Source organism: Acomys russatus, chromosome 16, assembly GCF_903995435.1.
Source record: "Acomys russatus chromosome 16, mAcoRus1.1, whole genome shotgun sequence".
Taxonomy (NCBI): Eukaryota; Metazoa; Chordata; class Mammalia; order Rodentia; family Muridae; genus Acomys; species Acomys russatus.
The window spans coordinates 45,371,593-45,397,510 of NC_067152.1; the positions used below are offsets into that span (position 1 = coordinate 45,371,593).

At 53.6% G+C, this 25,918-nt stretch overlaps 1 protein-coding gene and 1 pseudogene across 1 annotated transcript in view; one reads left to right on the forward strand and one right to left on the reverse strand.

Annotated features, from left to right (window-relative positions):
• Window positions 1–25,918, forward strand: part of Rptor (regulatory associated protein of MTOR complex 1) — a 298,025-nt gene that overhangs the window by 65,452 nt on the left and 206,655 nt on the right. The window lies entirely within an intron of this gene.
• Window positions 12,230–13,004, reverse strand: LOC127200747 (nascent polypeptide-associated complex subunit alpha-like; annotated as a pseudogene).

Sequence of the window (25,918 nt, forward strand, 5' to 3'; positions counted from 1 at the left end):
CTTTGGTGCACCTGGCATGGTTGACAGGGAGCTGAAGTGACCACTGAATGGGCTGGACTTCAGTGCACGTGGATGCAATCTCCTGAGCAGCGGGGGTGGCAAAGGTTGTGTGCAGTCACTGAGGGTTCTTCAGGGAGCTGACTGGTCAGTAGGAGCCACACAAGCCATGTTCTGTGGTTGTGTCGAGCAGGTTTTAAGTCCTGTATCTGTTACAGTGGATTTGTAGTCAAGGAATGAAACATGTTTTTATAGATCTTCCTGCCAAGCAGTGGACTTGGGAAGGGGTGTGTGTGTGTGTGTCTCCAACAAACAAGGCTCCTGGGCTCATTCCTCCTCTGAAGAGCAGCCATTGCTACCTTGGTGACAGCACTGTATGCTTGGACGGTACACATGCCTCATGAACTGCTTCTGCCAAGCCGGAGCCCATGAACTGCAGGGACATACATGCTTCTGTCTGTTGGGGTTTCATGCTTGTCTTGTGGGGGTTTAGGCACAGGTGTTGTTTGTAGCGCCCTGTGTTTATGTGTACTTCCTGTTTATGGGTTGCAGGGACCTGGACTTCTGTGCCTCCTCCCTGTTGGGCTGTTGGGAAAAGCACAGCGTACTGCCCAGTGAGCCATGACTTCTGGGCTTGGAGAAAGCCCTCTCCTCCCCAGAGCCCCGAGGGTGGGCACACAGGTCCTACCAGCCTCTCTTTTGGGCTGCTGCTTGTCTGTGCCTGCCTCTGCCCTGAGGGAGGAGAGGGGCCAAGTGGATGGTGCTAGTGCCCCTCCCTAGCCCCAGCCTGAGTTTTGCACTGGATTTATAATGAGATGTGTGCAACTTCTGGCACGGGTCAGTGTGCTCTACCTTACTTGGGATCTTCAGAGTCATGTGTGGATGATCTGAGAAGAACCTAATGTGGCTCAGGGCCTGGGGGGAGCTCAGAGATCATTGTGGAATAGACTGACGTGGGCTGCCTCAGTCTGCAGTGACCACCAGCGGTCACGTCTTGATACGCCATCTGCTCATCTGGGCACAGTCTTGCCATGACATCACTGCCATCCCTTGGTATGCTGCCCTTATGCCATGACTGCACATCCTCCTGGCTTAGTTGGCTTCCTCTGCTAGCAGCCTTCTCTGATTCTCTGTGGAGCCAGAGGTTGGGCATCATCCACCTGTTTGCGTTTCTGTGAAAAACGGCAAATGAGGACTGCTAGCCACAGGCAGCATTGCAGCTGGCTCACTATTGACATGACTCAAAATGTTGTGTGATGCGCTTTGCCCCTGTCCTCATTAAATCTGTAAGATGGCATCTTCTGGCTACCTTGGGGTTAACCATTGTGCTGTGATAGTTTCCCTGAGCTGCTTCCTGCCCAGATGTTAGTAACTGTACCCATGACAAACATTTTGCTTATATTTTTGCTTTGGCCTTAATCATGCTCCATCCTGCACTTTCTCTTTATTTTCTCTCCTCTTGCCCGCCAGCTGAACAGCTTCTTAGTCAGCCCCACCCACACACTTCCTGTCTTCCCTGTCCCTAAAGGCCACGGTGTTGCAACAGCCTTCAGGACGTGGAGCTTAGATCTAAAAACCAGTTCCAAACTCACAGGCCTGAGCTGCCGCTGTAGCTGATGAGAGCACGCAGGTCACCATCTCTGAAGGCTTACACACGCCTCAGAGGAAGGCAGGTTGTGGAAAGCATTCTGCGCTCCTCTGCAGAACACGTCATGCTCCACGGGACTCCAGCCTCCTGGACATGCACTGGCATGACTTGCAGCCCGTGTGTCAAAGGCTCGCTCACGGAGGCAGGTGGAAGAGTTGACACGCGTCCATTTGTGGCTTGGAGTGGGTCCAGCCATCTGCTCTCTGCTCCTCTCCCTTGCCGTCTGCATCAGGTTCTGAGGATTTGCCCTCTGCCCTCTGCATGTGCACTGGCCTTTCTGTCTTTGCCCTGGTACAGAAGGCAGATAGCTTAGTGGCTGTGGGGACCTTCGGACTCATGGCTTTGCTCTGGCCAGGTGTAACGGTGACTCTAACCCTTTACCCAGCCCTCACTGTCACTACTTCATTCTTTTAAGATTGAAAATAGAAGTGGAAGCTGGGGTGGGCATGGTGGCACACACCCTTAATCCCAGCACTCGGGAGGCAGAGGCAGGCAGATCTGTGTGAGTTTGAGACCACCCTGGTCTACAGAGTCAGTCTAGGGTAGCCAAGGCTACACAGAGGGACCCTGTCTAGAAAAACAAACAAATGAGCAAACAGACAAACGGTACATGGGAGGCTAATGGGAAGAGGAGGCAGCTAGTCCTTTTGGAAGCTAGTTGGCCCCAGAGCCCAGCAGATCCTTGATGCTCACTCAGCCCTCTCTCCTTGACTTCAAGGTGCACTCACTGGCGCTCCAGAACTTTCTGCCCCAGAGAATTCCTTCATACTCACCCTCCTGCTTCCTGTCTCTTTGTCTCTAGTGTTGTCTGGAGAGCAAGCACCTTCCCATCTCTGCTGTTAAGTGACTTGCTCAAGATATATTATTTTTACAGCGAAAGAGGGCTTGATTCTTTTCCTCAGAAGCCTCTCCGAGACCCTTCTTTGATCACTTTGCTCCTACTGATAAGGTCAGTGTTTCTGTGTATACAGATTTGACAAAGACACCAAGCGTGTGAAAGACCGAAACCATAGCTCACTCAGCCTTCTGGGATGAACCTGCCTCTCTGGTCCAGAGCGCCTGGTCTCATGGCCCTGAGGAACAGGTGCCGTGGAACAGCTGGAGGTGCTGACAGTTAGGAAGCAGAAGGCGTGGAAGGCCGAGTTTGAGAGGGCCAAGGGGGTCCCCATGTGCTAACTGCACACCCATGTGAACGCTGTAAAATTAGTCCCCAGCTGAATGAGAAAGGGCTGATAGAGGGAGGTCGGCAATGAGGGAATGGATCAGACACTTCCTGGGGTGTCTGAGTTTATTTTGTGAGGACCCATGTGTCATGGAAGTGTGCAAACACCTGAATGTTCACCATAGCATCAGGACAATGCCTTACATGGTGGAACCCAAGGGAGATGTTAAAAAATTGGAATAAAATTTGTATATTATAAAATCTACATTGTGTGCGTGCGTGTGTGTGTGTGTGTGTGTGTGTGTGTGTGTGTGTGTGTGTGTGTGTTCGTTCCGTGTTCTTTATTCATTTTCCACTTCATTTTTAAAGTTTGGGAAGATTGCTCAGTGCCTGCGGCATTCTCTGTGCCAGTGTGGATCTGACTTTAAACTCCTGGAACCCAGGTGGAAGCTGAGAGTGTCGGTGGGTTTTGTAAGAAGCGGAGGCAGCAGCATGGTGGGCGCTGGAGAGACCCTGCTTCCAGGCCTGAGGCAGAGAGTGGCAGAGCAGGACATCTGTGTGCACGCACGAGCGCACATGGACTGCGTATGTGCGTGCACACACACACACCACACACAGGTACATGAGCTTCTGCTGCTGTCTGCCTGGTGCAGTGCCTGGAGGCACGTCATGTTGCTGTGTGGCTCCCCTGCCGCAGGCTGTAGCTCTGTGTCTAGTTGACCTGGAAGGCAGGGCTAGTGAAGCGGGCAGCAGACCACTCCATACCTGACTCAGACTCTGCCCCCGCGGTGTCTGCCTGACCTAGACTCACGGTCCGCCCTGCAACTTGAAAATGTTTTTTGGAACTTTAAAAAAACTTTTTGAAAAATACTCCTTTTAGGGTGAGGCTGTTATTGGTTGTTTGGAAAATGTTGTGTTTTGTTTCTGTTTAACTCTGAAAGGCCATTTTGCTGCGTGTAGACTTTGATGTCCTTGACTTTTCTCAGTCCCGAGGTGTTTCATCTGCAGAGCTTTGTCCTTGTTGGTGAAGCGTTAGCTGTGGGTCTGTGCATTCCGCCACCACGAGCTGTATCCGGCCCCAGCAGTGTGTCCTAGCTCTGCCTTGAAGGTGTGCTGCCTCTGCCTCCTCCCTGGGCTCATCTCAAAGCCTTTCCTTTGGTTTTCTCCATTTGGTAAGATGATGATATTAGGTGCAGTTCATCCCGTCCCTTTGGTCTTTTCGCTGGCGTTGCTTCCCCTGCTGATTCTGTGCAGCCGTCTTGCCTCGTCCTCTCCGTCTCTAGCTGATGTCTGAGAGGCTGCTCAGGCCTACACGACTCTCCTTTTTTCAGTATCTTTTCTGTCTGGGCTTCTGATCTGCGTTATAGTGAGTGTGGTTCTTCCCTGCCTTGGTGTTAATTCTGCTGCATGCTGGGAGACTGTTCCTCCACTGGGCCGTGTCCTTAGGTCACACAAACACTTCTGAGATCTGGATACTGTTAACATTCGGTCTGACTGACATCCTCACACTGTGGTCATGGCGTGCATGGTGGATAGTTAGTTGGCCACAAGGCACATTGGAGAGGGACTGAGTCCTGAGTTCCAGTGTGATCTTTGGAACCTGTGACACAGAAGAGCCCAGAGATCAGGGCACACGGAGGAGACACTACTCCGTTCACACCTGTGCCCACAGCACAGCCCAGGGTGACAGGACACAGAGGGAAGCTGGCTCAGCAAAGTGGCTTCTGTGCTTTTCAGGAAGTGGCAGAATGGCCAGGCAGCACAGGGAGCTGCGTCTTCTCAGACCTGGAAGGATTATGGACATCTGAGTTTAGCTTTTATTGAGGAGCTTTCAGTGAGTGCCAGGTGGAAATCCCATATGAGAAAGCTGCTGGCAGCATTTGCTCCCTTAGCACTACATAAAACAATGGCTCCTTGCATGACATAAGGCATCTTAGATTCTGTGGGAAAACAGCATATATTTTATTGAAAGTATAGGCATAACTTTACTGGGACAGATTTAGGGACAGTATATAAAAATTTTCTTTAGGTCTGCCCAGAGCCCCTTGTGTCACCCCACGGCTGACCCCTGCCTCCACTTCCCAGTTCTTTTTTTTTTTTTCCTGCCCCTGAATGTTATAGATGAATAACTTCTTGGGGTAGAAAGAATAGCTTTGGATGGTGGTACAGGTGCTTCAAGGGACCCATGTGGCTTCCTGTGTTGGAGTCAGGTGTCCAGGGAGCGTACCTGGGCAGGCAGTTCCCACAGGTGCTCAACTGGCGATGGTGGAGCCCCAGAATGCAATGTCCCTTGCTCCCGCCACGCCCCAGCATAGCCACCTCCTCACTGTGTGGGGCCCGACTTCTTACTGGGCTGAAAAGAACTGCACATTTGCCGCTGTCTCTGGGGCAGGCTTCTTCCCGTGCAGGCCCTTCAGTCAGGCCTGGGACTTTCTCCTCAGAGCTAGTGTCTGGCAGGGCGCTGCTGCCGCGGGGAGGGCGCCCTCCTCGTTGCCTGTTGCCCTTCTCGTAGAGAGCTGGCTCGTCAGCACAGGCTTGTATTCCGTGTGTGCTGGGCATGCTGTGGCATCTGCCTGTGCCTGTCTGTCCTGGGACTCAGCCCTTGACACCAGGGCTCCGTGGCCCACAGTCGGAGCCCGGGGCCGCGGCTCACAGAAGCCTGCTCTGTGCTTGCTCCTGCGTGTGCCACATCTTCTGAAAATTTAGCTCGTCTCTTTTTTTCTTAGTGCTACTCTACATTTTTTCCCCTAAGTAGTTTTTAGATGCCATTTACACACAGTAAAATGCCAAGCTAGAGTGTTTAGCTTGATGAGTTTGACGGTTGTGTGCTCCTGTTTAATCAGTACCCAGAACAAGAGCATGAAAACCCACAGACAGTTCCCCACGCCCTTTGCTGTTCTCCCCTCCCAGTGATGCTGGGAACCGAACCCAAGGCCTTGGGCATGGTCGGCCACCCCGAAGCCGTGTTCCCAGCCTTTCTTGGTCTTCCACTGCCTGTCACACGGTTGTTTGCCCACCCTTGACCGCCACACTCTGCCCTTGGCTCTGCTCTCAGCACATTTCTGGCTCCCTCCTGCTTTTGCCTGCATCAGCAGTTCATTCTTTTCATTCTGCTACTGTATGGACTCTGTCCGTGTGCATGAGCCCAATTCATTACTGCCCTCAGATGTGGATTTGGATCAGTCTCGCTGTTTGGTGTTATGAATAAAAAGCCTTTGTGTGGGTATACAGTTTCATTTCTCTGTGTAAATACTGGACATGAGATTGTAGGTCATGAGTGGTTGTATGCTTTCATTTGTGCTTTACAAGCCCATGAAACTGACAAAATGACAGTGATTTTGTTTCCCTTCTGCAAAGGCGGGCTCTGGGGAGCGCCTTGCCCACCTCTCTGTCCTGCACACTGGAGATGTGAGGACATAAACGCCAGGTGCTTGGCTGTCGTTGTGCGAGTTCTCAGGAGATGCATGGATGCTATTCTCACCTCAAGCAGGACACGTCATCACGTTGGGAGTGAGTGTGGGGTGTGTGTGTCAGTGTCTAGTTCAGAAGTGTGTCCACAAATGGATGCACAGTTCAGAAAAGGACTCCATTAACTGCTTTTGCCTGTCACTAGGCTTGGGGAACTAAAGTGTGTGCTATGTTTAACCCTGCCCCATCCATCCTGGCCGAGACACACAGAGGGACAGCCATCCTGGCCACATCCATCCTGGCAGAGGGACACACAGAGGGACAGCCATCCTGGCCACATCCATCCTGGCAGAGGGACACACAGAGAGACAGCCATCCTGCCCACATCCATCCCGGCAGAGGGACATACAGAGGGACAGCCATCTTGGCCACATCCATCCCGGCAGAGGGACACACGGAGGGACAGCTATCTTGGCCACATCCATCCCAGCAGAGGGACACACGGAGGGACAGCCATCCTGGCCACATGCTGTTTGGGTGCTTCTGCGCTTCTTGCCCAGTCCTGCTTAGAGTTTCATGCTGGCCCCTTTGGGTTTCTGGCTCTTATGGGTCTGGATGGAATTCCCCAGTGATGATTCTTGTGGAGCTGGAGTTACCAGTGGCTGGGGACTGTCTGATGTGGGTGCTGGGAACCAAACTTGGGTCTCCTGGGGACTGTCTGACATGGGTGCTGGGAACCAAATGTGGGTCCTCTGGGAACTGTCTGACTTGGGTGCTGGGAACCAAACTTGGGTCCTCTGCAACATCAGTATTTCTCTTGACTACTGAGCCACCTCTCTTTTCTTGGGATGTGATTTGGAATTCCCCATTGAAACACACCTGTTGATGTCAGTGAGAATGTTCCGACTTAACTTAGAACGTGGGACCTGCCCTGAGTGGGTGACACCACACCAGAGGACGGGACCAGGCTGGCTGAGTGTCTTCATTCTTTGCTCCGTGACTCATGCTGCTGTTGCCGTGCCTCCTCTGCTCTGCTGTATCCTCACACAGTGAGTGAGTCAGAGAAAACCTTTTTCACCTCAGGCTGCTTTTGTTAGGTGTGTTGAGCTGCCCCATTGCTGGGGTGAGGAGGGAGGGCATGTGTCTCATTTCTGGTGACTTCCTTGAGAAGAGCTGTTTCTCCTGTGTCTTCCAGTATTAAAAACTTTGCCATTTGGTATTATCTGAGCAGCTATCCTACCTTGAAGTTGGCTGTGAAATAGATTGTATCTTTATGTCTCCTTGCTCTGGGACTTTGGGAAGACTTCCTCCCCAGTATGTAACCTATCAGAGATATAAACGGTGGCGAAGAGAAAGATGCTGGGGCCAATTACCAGTGTCTTGAAGACAAATGCAAAGGCCAGGTGTGCACAGGTATAAGCTAGGTTCCTTTGGCGCCCAACACCCTAGACAAAACACAGAAGGGGCAGAAGATAGACATTCTGCCACGCATCCAGCACAGAAAAATATCCTGGATTCTTACCAAAAGCACCTTGCTAGGTGCTGCAGTTAGTTAAGTGAGAGCTGCTCCTTACATGCAGAGAACCCCAGACGAGCTGGTCACTGGTACTTGCTTTTGCTCTAGAAGCAAAGCCAGGTGAGGTTCCCCAACTGCCACAGACCTGACAGAAAACAGACTGGCAAGCTATCTGGACTTGTGGGAAACAACCTGAGAGCAGCATTTCAGAATGAGAGGCAGTCACACAGTCGCCAGAAGGCCACACTGAATCACTGTCATGCCCTTGATCAGATGCCTGATGGGGCACTGCCTTGTTCCAGGGGAGGCATTGCACTGCTGGAAACACATGTGCCATTTGTACACTTGAGAGTATAGAGCCTCGGGAGCTGTTTACTTACTGTGTGCCTCCTCTGTGATGCATGTCCTCCCCCATGGTGGGAAGGCTGCCAGCTCCTCACCCACTATTGTGGGGTCCTAGGTGCCTGTTGGTCCTGCCAGGACTGCTGCCCCTTGCCTCCAGGCCGCAGAAGATAAAGAGCTGCTGGTGTTGGGAGACAAAAGGGAAGCAGCTGCTCTCTGGGCTGGTCGGTGGCTAGGAATGGCCGCAGGCACCACAGGGCTCCCTCTGCCTCGTAAGAGCTGGTCCTGGAGCACATAGTGAAGGAGCACGGGGCGGACAGAACGTGCATCCTGGAAGACCACCTGAGCCGGGCAGACGCTCTTCCAGACCGGGAGGCCCTCCTCCTTGCCTGCTCAGAGCTAGAAACAGGCCCTTCCTGTCTGGAGTGCAGCCTTCCCACCCATGGCCTTTGTAGGCTCAGACTCTTGGGCCCAGGTGCAGCTGTTGACAAATGAAAGGATGTTTGTGTTTTCTCAGCAACTGACATGGAACTGCTGTGCTGGTTGCTGTTTGGCATCATGGCACAGAGGTGGTGGGAAGGGTATTGGTGGAACTCTGGTGTGAGTGGTTATAACAATAAAAGTAGAAAGCAGCCATGCTTCGTCTGCAAAGTCATTGCTGTTTAGTGAACTCTCCAGGAGTTGCCTTTTGCAAAACAACCAAACAACCAAACAACCAAAACCCTGCTTTGTTCTCCAGTGCAGATTTTAGACCATGTAGAACAGTCGACCCTGATAATGCAGCTTGTAATCCCAACACTCTGAGTGTGGACGCCAGGGTGTCAGGAGTTCAGGGCAGCCTGGGCAACAAGACCCAGTCTCAAACACACAAACAAAACACCACACCAGGCCAGTGCTCCTTGTGCTCTCCCAGGCCTGGCGGGCCTTACACGGTGTGATGGAGTGTATGGGGCAAAGTGGTGTGTGGGTGTGGTATGTGTGTGGATGTGCTGGGGTGTGCAGTGGGGGAGGGAGTGCATGGGTGGGGGTGTATGGGGCTGTGGGGGTGAGTGTGCATATACGATATGGAGGGGGTGTTTGTGTTGTCTGTCTGACCATCTGCAGCATCGGTGTTCAGTCTTGGGTGTTTTTCAGCATGATTTCCTCCTCTCTCCCTCCCAGGAGGGTGAGGCGCTCTTGCTTCCTCTGCCTAGTCTTCCCTTATCGCCTTCATGTGGGCAGAGGTTGGCACCCGAGGACCACTCTGTTCTGCTTTCTCCTGGGCGCGCTCCTATTCCCCCAGTGTGTGTCCTCCCTTGTCTTTCCCTAGCTGGACCTCCGAGACGTGCTCTGGCTGTCCCCTCCCTCTCTCTCTTGCTCCTTGCCTGGAGCTGCTCCCTCTGGTTTGCTTTTGGTTTTTTTTTTTTTGGCCGGGGGGGGGGGGGGGGGTTGTTTGTTTTTGTTTTGTTCTGTTTTTTCAAGGAAGAGCTCCTCCTGATTCTTGCAATCATATTTATAAATGTTAGGTGGGGAATGTTTCTTCCTGCCTGTCATCTTGGCAGGTCAGAATGCTCTCTAAATATTACTGGGTTCTTGTCCCCTTTCCTCCATAGCGGATGTGTCTGCCTCCCTGTCAATAGCTCTGAGTAAAGACTAGCTTTAAGGGATGTGTGCAGTGACTCACACAGGTTATGAGGGATGGCTGGCCCAGGGCGTGCTGGGATAGGAAGGGGTCTTTATGGAGAGCTTTGAGAGCACAAGGTGGAGATGGGGCAGGGGAGCTTTTCGTGCCTGTGCCTGAGCTTTCCACTCTCCCCGAGACTCACCATTACTGTCCTGTGGTCTTCAGTTTTGCCTTTGTCCCCAGAGGGTGTCATGTGGTGGTGGAGGATGGTAGGTGGTGTGAAGAACGGAGGCCCTGCCCCCTGCTTCAGTCCTGACTACAGGCGAGGTTGCAGAGTTGCTGCTGTGGTGCTAAATGGCCTTGGCAGAGCGCCAGCAATTATCCATTTGTATGTGGGATCCTTTTTTTAATTTTAAAATACAACCATTAGTAGGTTGATTTATTGTTCCTTTTTAAAAAGGGCTGATACCACAAAATAGGTTTTTGAGTAAATACTTAATAATTAAGGAGTCTTCCTCCAGATTCAGACACTGTGGAGGAAGTAGGGCCCTGAATTTTCCCTCCTGGCTCTGCTAAGATTGCCTCATCCTGCTGTATGGAAACAGGGTTTGGCTGAGGCCTCTAGGGAAGAGAACAGTAGTGTAATAAGAAGAGCTTCTCAGTCACAGCGAGCGCTCCATGGCGATCATGGGCTTGAGCCTGAGCTCAGTGGGCTGGAGCCCCATGTGTGCCTAAGCCCTGGGATGCAGAGAGGGCCTGTCCCTGAGCTCATTGGCTAGCCAGCTAACAGATCAGTGCCAGGTTCAGTGAGAGACTGTGCGTCAAAACCTAAACCAAGAAGCGAAGTGGAGAGCGGTGGAGGGGGGCATCTGACTCCGACTGGCTCCTACTCAGGCACGTGTGTGCAGGGCACACCCCACCCCCAATAACGACAAGATCTTCAAGAACGATCCCCTCGGAGCGTCGTGTTAGGTCTCCAGCATAGGGGGCAGCTGGCTGCTACCACATGTGCGATGTTGTCAGTGGGTTCTGTCTTACTAACCTCACTGTCCAGGATGGCTGCGAGAGTGCGGATCTTTGCAAACTCCTTCTGTCTCATAGGGAGGCAGGGCCCATGATGTCCACAACTCATCCTTTGAGGAAGGAAGTCTACACTGCTAGATAAGGGCGGGGTGGCGGCCCGGCGGCCACAGGGTTAGGAACGCAGGATCTGTTCTCAGGCAGGTGGGGAGTTAGGCGGTGCTACCTGACCTAGCCCCGTGCTGCCTGAGCTCCTCTGCTGCCCAGGGTCAGCTGTGATCATGCCGCCACACTGACAGGGGATGTCTTGTTTGGGTGGCTCCTTTAATCGTTCTGAATTGGCTGTAAGTGCAGAATCTCTCCAGATGGGAACAGATACGTGGGCTGCCCACTTGAGGCAGGTCACCCTGCACCCCGACCCACCCACCCACCCACCTACCTACCCACTTCCACTTGAAATGAGGAATGACCACCTGGCTTTGAAACGGGGACCAGGCTCTGCGTTGAAAGCATGGAGGAGCGTGGGGGATGGCGACGAAAGTGACTGCAGCCCAGTCTGAAGTGCAGCGTGAGTCCTTGCTACCTATCTCTGTACGATTTCTGATTTATGGCCCCTCAAGGGTTCTGTTTGTTTGTTTGTTTTGCCTGTAGTCACTTTGTACTATGTTGCAAATTTTGGAAAATTACCTTTGTCTTGACTTTATTTATTGCATTCCAGAGAAGAATTTAATTGGAGGAGACTGCTCGGAGGCTCATAGACTTTTGTAGATTAGATACATAAATACTCAGTTTTCTCCCCAGTTGAAGGAAGTGCCCTGGCCCTGAGCACTGCTTGGCAGTGTTCTTCAGAGTAAAAGAAAATCCTTTTTTATTGTGGAAAGGTACTGTGCCTGTCTAAGAGTGGGCCCCTCTCATGCCATGGACATGCTTTCCCTTTACTGGGACAGGTATTATGTGACTAAGAGTAGGCCCTCACCTGTCATGGCCCTGGTGTCACCTCACCTCCTCCAATCTGTGCAGCTCAGGCTACACGCTTGCCTCAGAGGCCACTGCAAGCAGTGAGAACGCGCATGCAAAGCAGCCACGTGCGGCTCTGAGTGCTTTCAGCCATACTGCTTAAGATAGAAGCTTTTAGTCTTTTATTTTTCATTTATTGTATTTAATTTTTATATAAAATATAAAATTATCCATATTACAGAGTACCATGTAATATCTTCTCAACACACACACACACACACACACACACACACACACACACACACAAATAATTTATGTTTTGTTGAGACAGTGACTCACTCCTCTAGTCCATACTGGCCTTGAACTTGAGGGTTTTTTTTTTTGTTTTTTTTTTTAGTATTTATTTTTATCGGTGTTCTGTCTGTATGTCTACATGGCAGTGTTGGATCCTGGAGTTTTAGACAGTTGTGAGCTGCCATGTGGCTGCTTGGAATTGAACCTGGGTCCTCTGAAAGAGCAGTCAGTGCTCTTAACCTCTGAGCCGTCTCTCCAGCCTGAACTTGAGGGTTTTTTGTTTGTTTGTTTGTTTAAATCATCCAACAAGAAGCCATAACTTTATTAGTGATAGACCCAGTACAAGTGTCAAGCCAAGCTGCAGCTCCACTTCTCAAACACCATTGCGGGGCATGGGGTTGTCTTGCTGTCAAATAGTTATATTGTTAATTCCATAGTAGCATTTACGGTACCATTGCTGTTGTCTTTCGGGGCTCAGACCACTTTTGCTCTGGAGACGTTCGCTTGTGACATGACTGATTCTATGTCCTTAACTTCCATGTCTGTTTCGTCAACCTCTTCCTCTTCACTCTCCACTTGTACAGTTGGAATCTGAGTATTTTCTTGAATGTTTGAAATAGCTTCACTCTGAACTTTGAACTTCTCAGCAGCTGCTAACTGTGCTTGCTGAGACAAATCTTCAATCTTGGCTTCCCCCAAAACTATGTAGCTATCTGAAGCTCAGCTCCTGCAGACGTCTGGTTTTTTTAGATTTCTGGGTAGTGACTCTGGTCACCCCATGACCTGTGGAAGACCCGGCTTGGGCATTGCCTTCCTGGCCGTCTTTTCACCCCGAGTCTGCTCTGCTTTACTGACTGGGTCTTCATCCATTTCAGCAGCTGCCGCCAGCTGGGCTGGCTGTGTGGTTGTCTCTGTGGAGCCTTCTTCCTCAAGCTCTGGCACTGACTTGTCACTGTCAGATTCTGTCCCCAACCCTGTCTCAGCCTGAGGCTGTGGCAACTCCTGCTCCATAGCAGGGATGGTTTCTGTGGCTTCACCAGGCATTTCGAGCGGAGGACGCAGAACTAAGATGGCGGCCGAACTTGAGATTTTTTTTTTTTTGAAGATTTATTTTTGTTATTTACACAGTATTCTGCCTGAATGTGCCTGTACGCCGGAAGAGGGCACCTGATCTCATTATAGATGGTTGTGAGCCACCATGTGGTTGCTGGGAATTGAACTCAGGACCTTTGGAAGAGCAGACAGTGCTCTTAACCTCTGAGCCATCTCTCCAGCCTGAACTTGAGATTTTGATACTCAAACTCACCATTTTAAAGATCTAGTCTTGCCATTCTCCACAGTTGTGTGGAGAGCAGGGACTGACTCTGACATGAACTCTGGTGTCCCATATTTGACCACTTCCCCTTGGTGGGGAGGCCTGGTGGCACTCAGAGAAAGGATAAGCAGGCTACCAAGATGAGACTGGATAGCCTATTGCCATATAGTGGGGGAGGAGGTCCCCCTTGACCTAGGGGAGGGGAATAGGGTGAAAGAGGGAGGGAGGGAGGAAAGGGAGGATACAAGTGATGGGAAAACAATTGAGTTATAATCTGAATAAATTAATTTTAAAAATCCAGTCTTGCATCCTTGGCTTAATGCTTCTTTCATAATGTAAAGCAGTCCAGCTTCACAAGGCCAAGGTCTCCACTGTGTCTGTAAAGACTTCACCACTCAAGACCCAGAGCCAACAGTCACAGCAGCTCCAGCTGGAGTCCTCCAGAGATGTGACAGGTCTTGCCACTCTGCACCACTAGAGCTTGTGATATACTCCTGTGGGCTCTAGAAAGGCCTTGGTGTCCCGACCCTCCGGGTCTGCGCCTGTAGGACAGCTCGGTTTAGGCTGAAGCTGACTCTACCGCATGCCCACAGTCCCCATGTCTCTAATACTCTGGGCTCTTTGCTGTGGTTTAGACTTCAGCTGTATGCAGCAGCCTCCATGTCTGCAGGGCTCTGACCCAGCCACACTGAGCCTGGCCTCAGCTTCTCTCCCTGACCCCCAAATCTTGTATCTTCTATGTCTTCAAACTAGTAGTATGGATGGTGCTTACAGTACTGTCTAGTTTTGTTCCCAGCTTGAGAGGCAGTCGGCTCTCCTTGGCCACAGCTGTGTCAGCTTTTGCGTGCTGACCCAGAGGAAGTGATCAGGTTTCCTCTGACAGTGCTGATCCCTTTAGCAAGCAGAGCTAGCTGCTTGGCTCCCTGAACTCTCTTTGTCCGAAACGTGAAACTTGTCACACACCTTTTCCTCCATCAAACAAATTAGTTTGTTAGCTGCTGTTGGACTCAACATCATCCGGGGAGGTCTCAAGACACAGGCGGAACGATCCAGACTCTTGGCCACAGCATCACACCATGACCCCAGCGAAGTTCCTCTCAACGCCTGAAAGGTCACGGCCAGGCCTCCACTGTCCATGCTTCTCCCAGCACCTAATCTTCTCTCTTCTCGGCTGCCCTTTAGGTTCTACCCACAGCACTCAGCTGATTTGCCAGCACAAAGTTCTAGACTCTTCTACATTCCTCACACAAAGCAGTTCCAGAGGCCTTAGAGCCACTTGGACAGATTCGTCACAGCAGTGACCTCACTTCTTGGTACCAATTTCTGTTTTAGTGTCATTTCTTATGGTTTTGATAAAGTGCTCTAACAGAAGCAGCCGTGTCTCTGCTGTTGACTGTGGCTGTGAAGTGACTATGTGCCTCGAGTTCTTGCTGCCTTGACTTCCATGCAATGATGTTCTCCTTTCCCCTGTGGGTCACATTGTCAGGATTTTGTCGCAGCAGAAGAGACGGGGCAGGAGTCGTGTCCCCCTCGCCTCTCCGTCCCTGTCCTCATTCCCTCAGTTCCATAACTGTAGCCAGGCCCTTTGTGTTCATGCACGTTTTTTCTTCAACCCTAACTGCAGCCTTTTCTTTTGCTTATTGATTGATTTTGATTGATTGATTGATTGATTGATTGATTGATTCAAGAAAGGGACTTGTGATGTTGCCCAAGCTGGCCTGGTACCTGGGACTCAAGTGATGCTCTTAGTTGGTTGGGCCTTCTGAGCAGCCGTACTGCAGCCACACATCCTCACACCCGCTGCTTGACGACCACATCATCTCTAACATTTGTCATTTCTTTATGGTGAGTGTGATACTTTGAATAAGAATGGTCTCTTGGGGCTGGAGAGATGGCTTAGAGGTTAAGAGCACTGACTGCTCTTCCAGAGGTCCAGAGTTCAATTCCCAGCACCCACATGGTGGCTCACAACCATTTATAGTGAGATCTAGTGCCCTCTTCTGGCATGCAGGTGTTACATGCAGGCAGAACACTGTGTACATAATAAATAGATAAATCTCTTTAAAAAAAAAAAAAAGAAGAATTGCTCTATGGGGTCATATGTTTGAATGTTTGATCATCGGGAAGTGGCACAGTTAGAAAGGCTCAGAAGGATCAGGAGTTGTGGCCTTGTTGGAGGAAGTGTGTCCGTGGAGCAGGGAGGGGTTGTGGTTTTAAACGCTCATACTAGACCTGGTGTTTCTCTGCTTTGTATGGATCATGATGTAGCTCTCAGCTAGTTCTCCAGCACCATGGCTTCCTGCTGTCGCACTCCTGCCGTGCTGGACGTGTACTCGCCCTCTGAAACTGTGAACAACCTCCAACTGAATGTTTCTGTGCCTTGGCTGTGGTGTGTTTTCACAGCAGTAGAACTGGGACTAAGACCATAAGCCTAGTTGAAATCTTTCTTTTCTTGTTTTTGAGGTCATGGTACCAGGCAGTGGTACCATCGCAAGAGTATAGCACACTGCTATATCTATTCGCCCTGCTGTGCACAGCCGGAAGCCCACACAGCCCACACAGCCCACACAGCCCGCAGCCCACACAGCCCACACAGCCCACAGCCCCCAGCCCACACAGCCCACACAGCCCACACAGCCCGCAGCCCACAGAGCCCACACAGCCCGCAGCCCCCAGCCCACACAGCCCACACAGCCCACACAGCCCACAGCCCACAGCCCACACAGCCCACACAGCCCACACAGCCCACACAGCCCACAGCCCACACAGCCCACACAGCCCACACAGCCCACACAGCCCGCAGCCCGCAGCCCACACAGCCCACACAGCCTGCAGCCCACAGCCCACATAGCCCACACAGCCTGCAGCCCACACAGCCCGCAGCCCACAGCCCACACAGCCCGCAGCCCACACAGCCCGCAGCCCACAGCCCACAGCCCACACAGCCCGCAGCCCACAGCCCACACAGCCCGCAGCCCACAGCCCACACAGCCTGCAGCCCACAGCCCACATAGCCCACACAGCCCGCAGCCCACACAGCCCGCAGCCCACAGCCCACACAGCCCGCAGCCCGTAGCCCACACAGCCCACAGCCAGCAGCCCACAGCCCACACAGCCCGCAGCCCACACAGCCCGCAGCCCACAGCCCACACAGCCCGCAGCCCACACAGCCTGCAGCCCACACAGCCTGCAGCCCACAAAACCCGCAGCCCACAGCCCACACAGCCCGCAGCCCACACAGCCTGCAGCCCACACAGCCTGCAGCCCACAGCCCACACAGCCTGCAGCCCACAGCCCACACAGCCTGCAGCCCACAGCCCACACAGCCTGCAGCCCACAGCCCACACAGCCCGCAGCCCACAGCCCACACAGCCTGCAGCCCACAGCCCACACAGCCTGCAGCCCACAGCCCACAGCCAGCAGCCCACACAGCCCACAGCCCACACAGCCCGCAGCCCACACAGCCCACGCAGCCCACACAGCCCGCAGCCCACGCAGCCCGCAGCCCGCAGCCCACAGCCCACACAACCCGCAGCCCACAGCCCACAAAACCCGCAGCCCACAGCCCACACAGCCCGCAGCCCACACAGCCCGCAGCCCACAGCTCACACAGCCCACACCCACACAGCCCACAGCCCACACAGCCCGCAGCCCACACAGCCTGCAGCCCACACAGCCCACACAGCCTGCAGCCCACACAGCCCACACAGCCCGCAGCCCACACAGCCCACAGCCCACAGCCCACACAGCCCACAGCCCACAACCCACAGCCCACACAGCCCACAGCCCACAGCCCACAGCCCACACAGCCCGCAGCCCACAGCCCACAGCCCACAGCCCACAGCCCACACAGCCCACAGCCCACAGCCCACAGCCCACAGCCCACAGCCCACACAGCCCGCAGCCCACAGCCCACAGCCCACAGCCCACACAGCCCACAGCCCACAGCCCACAGCCCACACAGCCCACAGCCCACAGCCCACAGCCCACAACCCACACAGCCCACACCCACACAGCCCACAGCCCACACAGCCCGCAGCCCACAGCCCACACAGCCCACACCCACACAGCCCACAGCCCACAGCCCACAGCCCACAGCCCACAGCCCACACAGCCCACAGCCCACACAGCCCGCAGCCCACAGCCCACACAGCCCACACCCACACAGCCCACAGCCCACACAGCCCGCAGCCCACACAGCCCACAGCCCACACAGCCCACACCCACACAGCCCACAGCCCACACAACCCGCAGCCCACACAGCCCACAGCCCACAACCCACAGCCCACACAGCCCACACAGCCCACACAGCCCACACAGCCCGCAGCCCACACAGCCCACACAGCCCACAGCCCACACAGCCCGCAGCCCACACAGCCCACAGCCCACACAGCCCACAGCGCGCAGCCCACAGCCCACACAGCCCACAGCCCGCAGCCCACACAGCCCACAGCCAGCAGCCCACAGCGCGCAGCCCGCAGCCCACACAGCCCACAGCCCGCAGCCCACACAGCCCGCAGCCCACAGCTCACACAGCCCACACCCACACAGCCCACACCCACACAGCCCACACCCACACAGCCCACAGCCCACACAGCCCAAGCCCGCAGCCCACAGCCCACACAGCCCACAGCGCGCAGCCCACGCAGCCCGCAGCCCACACAGCCCGCAGCCCGCAGCCCACGCAGCCCACAGCCCGCAGCCCACAGCCCACACAGCCCGCAGCCTGCAGCCCACACAGCCCACAGCCCACAGCCCGCAGCCCCACAGCCCACACAGCCCACAGCCCGCAGCCCACAGCCTGCAGCCCACACAGCCCGCAGCCCACACAGCCCGCAGCCCACACAGCCTGCAGCCCACAGCCCACAGCCCACACAGCCTGCAGCCCACAGCCCACAGCCAGCAGCCCACACAGCCCACAGCCCACACAGCCCGCAGCCCACGCAGCCCGCAGCCCGCAGCCCACAGCCCACACAGCCCGCAGCCCACAGCTCACACAGCCCGCAGCCCACACAGCCCGCAGCCCACAGCTCACACAGCCCACACCCACACAGCCCACAGCCCACACAGCCCACAGCGCGCAGCCCACGCAGCCCGCAGCCCACACAGCCCGCAGCCCGCAGCCCACGCAGCCCACAGCCTGCAGCCCACACAGCCCACAGCCCACAGCCCGCAGCCCCACAGCCCACACAGCCCACAGCCCACACAGCCCGCAGCCTGCAGCCCACACAGCCCCAGCCCACAGCCCGCAGCCCCACAGCCCACACAGCCCACAGCCCACAGCCCGCAGCCCACAGCCCACGCAGCCCGCAGCCCACAGCCTGCAGCCCACACAGCCCGCAGCCCACACAGCCCACAGCCCACACAGCCCACACAGCCTGCAGCCCACACAGCCCGCAGCCCACACAGCCCACAGCCCACAGCCCACACAGCCCACACAGCCCACAGCCCACAGCCCACAGCCCACAGCCCACACAGCCCACAGCCCACACAGCCCGCAGCCCACAGCCCACACAGCCCACAGCCCACACAGCCCACAGCCCACAGCCCACACAGCCCACAGCCCACAGCCCGCAGCCCACACAGCCCACAGCCCACACAGCCCACAGCCCACACAGCCCACAGCCCACACAGCCCACAGCCCACAGCCCGCAGCCCACACAGCCCGCAGCCCACAGCCCACAGCCCACACAGCCCACAGCCCACACAGCCCGCAGCCCACACAGCCCACAGCCCACACAGCCCACAGCCCACACAGCCCGCAGCCCCAGCCCACACAGCCCACACAGCCCACAGCCCACAGCCCACAGCCCACAGCCCACACAGCCCACAGCCCACACAGCCCGCAGCCCACAGCCCACACAGCCCACAGCCCACAGCCCCAGCCCACAGCCCACACAGCCCACACCCACAGCCCCAGCCCACAGCCCACACAGCCCACAGCCCACCCCACAGCCCACAGCCCACACAGCCCACAGCCCAGCCCCAGCCCACACAGCCCACAGCCCACAGCCCACACCCCACACAGCCCAGCCCAGCCCACAGCCCACAGCCCACACAGCCCACAGCCCACAGCCCACACAGCCCGCAGCCCACAGCCCACAGCCCACAGCCCACACAGCCCGCAGCCCACAGCCCACACAGCCCGCAGCCCACACAGCCCGCAGCCCACAGCCCACAGCCCACAGCCCACACAGCCCGCAGCCCACAGCCCACACATCCCACAGCCCACACATCCCGCAGCCCACAGCCCAGCCCACAGCCCACAGCCCACAGCCCCAGCCCACAGCCCACACAGCCCGCAGCCCACAGCCCACAGCCCACAGCCCACACAGCCCACACAGCCCGCAGCCCACACAGCCTGCAGCCCACACAGCCCACAGCCCACACAGCCCACAGCCCACACAGCCCGCAGCCCACACAGCCTGCAGCCCACACAGCCCGCAGCCCACACAGCCCACACAGCCCGCAGCCCACAAAACCCGCAGCCCACAGCCCACACAGCCCGCAGCCCACACAGCCTGCAGCCCACACAGCCCACAGCCCACACAGCCCACACAGCCCGCAGCCCACAAAACCCGCAGCCCACAGCCCACACAGCCCGCAGCCCACACAGCCTGCAGCCCACACAGCCCGCAGCCCACACAGCCCACAGCCCACAGCCCACACAGCCCACAGCCCACAACCCACAGCCCACACAGCCCACAGCCCACACAGCCTGCAGCCCACACAGTCCACAGGATGTCTCACTCCTGTCTGTCAGGTCCTTGTCATTGCTACTCGGTTAGTTTTCCTCAGGGGTTTAAGAAAGCTGTCAAAAAGGAAATGGAGGTTTGGGCCACAATGCAATTCCATATCTGAAATTTTTTTTTTTTAAACAAAGTGGGGAAATTTTCTTTCTTTCTTTCTTTCTTTCTTTCTTTCTTTTTTTTAAAAAATATTTGTTTATTTATTATGTATACAGTATTCTGCATGCATGTACACCTGCTTGCCAGAAGAGGGCACCAGATCTCATTGTGGATGGCTGTGAGCCACCATGTGGTTGCTGGGAATTGAACTCAGGACCTCTGGAAGAGCAGCCAGTGCTCTTAACCGCTGAGCCATCTCTCCAGCCCTGAAATTTTTATTATTTGGGGATAGTTTTATTAGGATGGAACCAAGGGCTTCATGCAGCTGAGACACATGGTCCACCACTGAGCTAAACCCTCAGCCCTGCCACACGAGATACAAAATTTCTGGAAACGTAAAGTTTTTCGTAATTTGCTGCCAAAACTCACGTAGTATCTAAGGCAGCCCCAACGGGCATAAAGCTATTTTAGAAGAACAGCAAAAGCTGACTGAGCCATTATGATGGCACACACCTGTTGTCCCGGTGGTCAGGCGGCACAGCTGAGGATTGCCCTTCTATGCTAGCCTAGGCTACATAAGATATTCTGTCTCAAAAAGTCAAAAGAAAAACTCAGCTGACGTGACAATTCATAATTTTATGCATAGAAATTTTCATGTGTTTTTGTTTATTTACCATCACTATCTGAAAATAAAATTCCAAGCCTTAGAGCCAGGACAGGTGATGACCTAGTTTGCACACTTGTTTGCATCTTCTGGTGGAAGTCAGCACTGTGGCAGGGCTGGAAAACCCTGGTGTGCAGAGACTCGAGGCCTGCACTGAAGCTGGCCACACACTCGGCTGACAGCTGGGAGGTGCCCCCCACACACAGTGTTGATCATGGTGTGCTGTGCTGTGAGCTTACTGTGCTGAGAGTGATTTTCCTATCTTAGCAGTGCTGTCCTGCCCTTTGCAGCCGTGCTGCCTGCTTCACGCCGGGCTTTGCTTGCCAGGACGCAGTGCCTTGCAAGCTCTCGGAGCTTATCTCTCCTCTTTTAAAATCTGGCAAAGTTACTCTAAAACTGTAGTTTTCCCACTTCTTCTCCCTCTGGGGACATTGTGGGCTTCACTTCAGAGAACTCTTGGTCAGCTTAGAGCATTTTAATGGCTATTTTGGGGGCAGGGTCTAGTACAAAGTCTCAACTCTTCAAGTGAGCACAAAGCTTCCTTTTTGTCTGGTCCTGCTCCCCATGTCTGCGTGGCTTCTCACAGTCCCTATCCTCAGCCCTGCTTTGAGCTTTCTGGTGTCCTTGACCTTTCCTGTAGCTTTGCCGGGTGGGCCTCTTTTGCCTCTTTGACATGTGTTTACACTTCCAGTCTCACCTTTGATGTCATTTTCTTTAGAAGCTGCCCCTGAATCTGTAATCTTGATTACCTTAAAAACAGCAGCCGCAGCAGCAGCAGCAGCAGCAGCACCCAAGCTAGGTGTGGTGGTGTAGGACTTTAATCCCAGCACCCAGGAGGCAGAGGCAGGAGAAACTGATTTGAGGCCAGCCTGGTCTACAGAGTGAGTCCAGGACAGCCAGGGCTACACAGAGAAACCCTGTCTCAGAAAAATTAAAGAATACCCAAATAAGCCCTAGGAAAGATGCCTGCTGCTTTGTTCCCCATAGCGGCTGTTCTTGCTCTATAAGGAAATTGCATTGTGTTTTAGTCACTTCTTTATTGCTGTGAAGAAACACTATTACCAAGACAACTTATAAAAGAAAGCATTTAATTGGGTCTTGCTTATAGTTTCAGAGGTTGAATCCATGGCCATCACAGCAGGGAGCAAGGCAGCAGATAGGCATGGTGCTGATGCACTGACTCAGAGCTTGTGTCCTGATCTGAGAGTAGGGGTGGGGCAGAGAAAGCAGGCTGGGTCTGGCATGCCGGCCCTAGTGGCACACCTCCTCCAACAAGGCCACACCTCCTAGTCCTTCCCAAACAGTCCTACCCATTAGAGACCAAACATTCAAATGTATGAGCCTGTGGGGCACTCTCTCTCAAACTGCCACCTTGTCTGGCTCTACTTTAGTTTTAGAGTCAGGGTCTCTCACGTTCAGTTGAGATCTCACTGACTTTTCAAAACTAGGTGGTCACTGAGCCCCAGGGATCCTCTTTTCTTTACCCCAAGCTCTACAGACTGTGGGCATGGGCCATCACACCTGGCCTTAGCAAATAGCCCATGGCCCTAAGGGTGTGAGCCGAGGTTCTTGTGTTTGTGCAGCAATCCCTTTACTGACTGAACCATCCCCACCACTCAGTTGATGCCACCTGTAAGTGTGCATGCTTCCGCAGGTGAGAGGGATGGGCGAATTCCATTTGGGAATCTGTACTAGATTTGCCGTGTTTCTGAATATTGAAAATTACTTCAAAATTAAAAGTAAGATGTCGGGGAGATGGCCACTGTGTGTCCAAACCTGGCCTGACTTCAGCCTGTGCTTAGGAGTACCTCATACCTGGACCAGAGTATTGGCTGCAGTGCCCAGCCTTGGTTTCTTCCTCTGCTGCCGTGCTCATGCTGCTCCCTGGCGGGCTGTGAGGAGGTTTGAGATAGGGTTTTACTCTGTGGCCTGCTCTGGACTCCGCGCTCTTGAGGATTCTCCTGTCTCAGTCTCCTCAGTGCTAGGGATTCTGTGTGAATTGGCTTCTCTGGTGTGTGTCATTTGCTTTCTTTTGTATTCTGGTTTGTGGCTCCCTCCCTCTCCCTTATTTTCAATTATATATACCTACCTACCTTCCTTTCTTCCTTCCTTCCTTTCTTCCTTCCTTTCTTTCTTTCTTTCTTTCTTTCTTTCTTTCTTTCTTTCTTTCTTTCTTTCTTTCTTTCTTTCTTTCTTATAGAATTGAGATGGGCATGCTGGATAAGGATTGTACCCCCAGTCCAAATTATATATTTTTAATTTATAAAATATTGATAGAGATTTGCACATCAAGCATGTGTAACAGTTGCCTCGCTCTCCACCATCTCCACTGTGTCCACACGCTCTAGGAATGTCGTCTTTCCTGTGTTTGTTTAGTCTTTTTTCTTTGGATCATTTTTACACACGGACATCACCCTGCGCACACCCCTGTGTACTCTGCTTTTCCTGGGAGCCATTCATACCTCTTCTGGGGACTTTAGTACTCACATTTAGAGTTGGACACTCCATCAGTATCAACCACTGTCCTGCACAGGCCCCTAAGCATGCTGGGAACACTCCACATTCAGGTCCCTGTTGTTAAGGGTTGCCTCTGAGGTGAACCATAGTGTCACTGGGCCATCTGTTATTTCGTGTTAGTCCCCCCCCCATTTGTATTAATAATTTTGTTTACATTCTCTGAGTTCCTGGGTGATAGCGCCAATATCCTTGTATTCCTCGCTACCTCACACTGAGAACAGAGCTGGGGGTTCTAGGTGTGGAGTGGGTTTGCATTCCTCTCAGGATGACTGAGCCGCCCTGTGAGCATCTCAGGGACAAATAAAGGCTAGAAGTTCATTCAGAGTAACTCAATCAAACCTTTACAGTTCCTCATGACATCACATCCACACGTGCTGTACACGTCTGACACCACATGACTCAGTGAGTTGATGCAGAGCCAGACGTGGTGTCACACACCCGGAATCCCAGCATTCAATGTGGCGGCAGCAGGTGGATCCCTAGAGTTCCAGGCCAGTCAAGGTTACATAATGAGACCTTGTATCAACAAAAGAAAAGAAAACAAAATCCACCAAACAAAATATGCAGCTACTACAGAGATGTGATTTAGCTTGTTTGTATTTGGAGTGTCTCATGCCTAGATGTGAGGTCAGCGCCTGCTGCAAGAACACGGCATAGCCCCACAGCAGCCTCTCGAGCTGGGCACTCTGTGGCCCCAGTCTGTAGGTTAGGGTCAGTGTAACCGTGTTTTGTGCCATGGAGTGAAGACAGTAGTAAGACCTGGGCTCACACTCTGAATTCACTTCTGCAGAGTCAGACTTTCCCCAGGTGTGTCCACCTCCTAGAAAGTGTTCTCCCTGGCCAGGTTGGAAAGACTCCAGCTGAGTGATGAGTGAGGTGCGGGTCTGCTACGCTTGGCCTTACCAAACCAGACCGCTGCAGTTGAGCCTTAGACTGTTCTACTTTGGATCCTTAAATGTAATTTATTTTGAATCTTGAATGAAATTTATTTTAACTTTAAAAGCAGGGCTGCAAGGGCCAAAATCACATGGCTTATTGCACCTGCCAATTCTAGTTAGTTCTGATGGCCGCTCTTCTGCTCTTCTACCTCAGTAAAGAGAAACAATCAACTTCTGAGCCTGTCACCTCAGCCGCCTCTCAGTGCTGAGACAGAGTCTTGTGGTCTTCTTCTTCCAAAGGCCTCAGGACAGGCACTGTCTCGGCACATGGGTCATTTAGCACCCTTGCCAAATGTCGCCTCCTGCCTTGGATCCGCACTCCAGCCTCCCTTCAGAGCCTCACTCAGGTCCCTGTGCAGCCTTTGCTTCCCCTCTCAGCCATGTCTCCCAGCCTGGCGGCTGCGCCACTCCCTGAAAATCCCATTCCTTCATCCTGCAGGCGCCTTCTCAGGAGGCAGCACTTCTTCTGTACTGCTTTCTGTAGACCTAGGTTCCACCCATGCTGGCTTTCTCTGTGCATGCGTTATGTGTTCTGCATTGTCGGTACTTTATCGTTGGTGGAGCAAGGTGGGGTATCCATGTCAGTGGTGTTAGGTATTTGGCACATTTCTTCCTGCTCATGTGTGCTCAAGTGACGCACCATACCAATTTTAGAGGAAAGGAAAGTGGAGGGTCAGTGCAGGTCATGTGATGTCCTGTGACTGGAGGCGCAGGGCTGCCGTGCAGTGTTGCTGTGTTAGCATGTAGCACACACTGAGGATGGCAACTCAGAAATGTGTTCTACATAAGCACAGCTGCTGTGGCTTCTGAAGCACCAGGTCACCCATTCTGTTCAGATTAGGGGTCCCCTCTACCCAGAGCCCAGTGCTTCTGGACTAGGGGCTCATAAGTTTCAGATCTGAGTTCAAGTCACTGTAAAGTACTTTCTAAATGTTCTTGGCTCTTAGCGTTGAGTTTTGAAAGTTGTCAGTTCATGGTGATTGCAGATGTGTTCGAGGTTTTCTGATACAGGCAGGAACATTCATTCATCTGCTCATCTCCATTCCCTCCTACTCTTTTCTATGTGAGTCAGTGTGTTCAGTGTCTGTGTTGGGGGAAACGGAATTCAGAAGGGTGCCCCAGACTGGAGGAGCATGAGGTGGGAACGGTACTGGAAGGTGAACCTGGCAGGTGACTCTCAAAGGCCCTGAAAGCACAAGATCGCAGCTCAGGAGAGGCCAGGCTATAGGAAAAGCACAGAGAGAAAGAGGCCCCGGAGCTGTGTCCCCTGGGGGAAGAAGCAGGGCCACTGGGCTGCACAGGCCTACAGGGTCACGGTGCCTGCCAGCTGCGCACTAAGCACTCACTGCCCAAGAAAGTGCTGTTGGCGCACCAGCTGCTGCGTGGAGTGGTTTCTTTGTTACTTCCTTCAGCTGTCACAAAGGCTGTGCTGTGCTTACACCCTTCCCCTCCTCCAGTCTCGCAGAGGAAGATGTACAGGTACAGAGGAACTAAACAGTTGCTAAGGTCACAGGCTGTCATGAGGTTTCGCCTTGCTGCCTGCTCTCCCTGGATCAGCAGCAGTGGCTGTGGTTCCCACATGGCTGTTTCAACAGCTGCCGTTCAGGGTTCTGAATGAGCGATCTGTTTTCTTGTTTTGTTTTGTTTCTCTCGTAATGGTGAGGCAGCTATAGTGCCACACATTACACC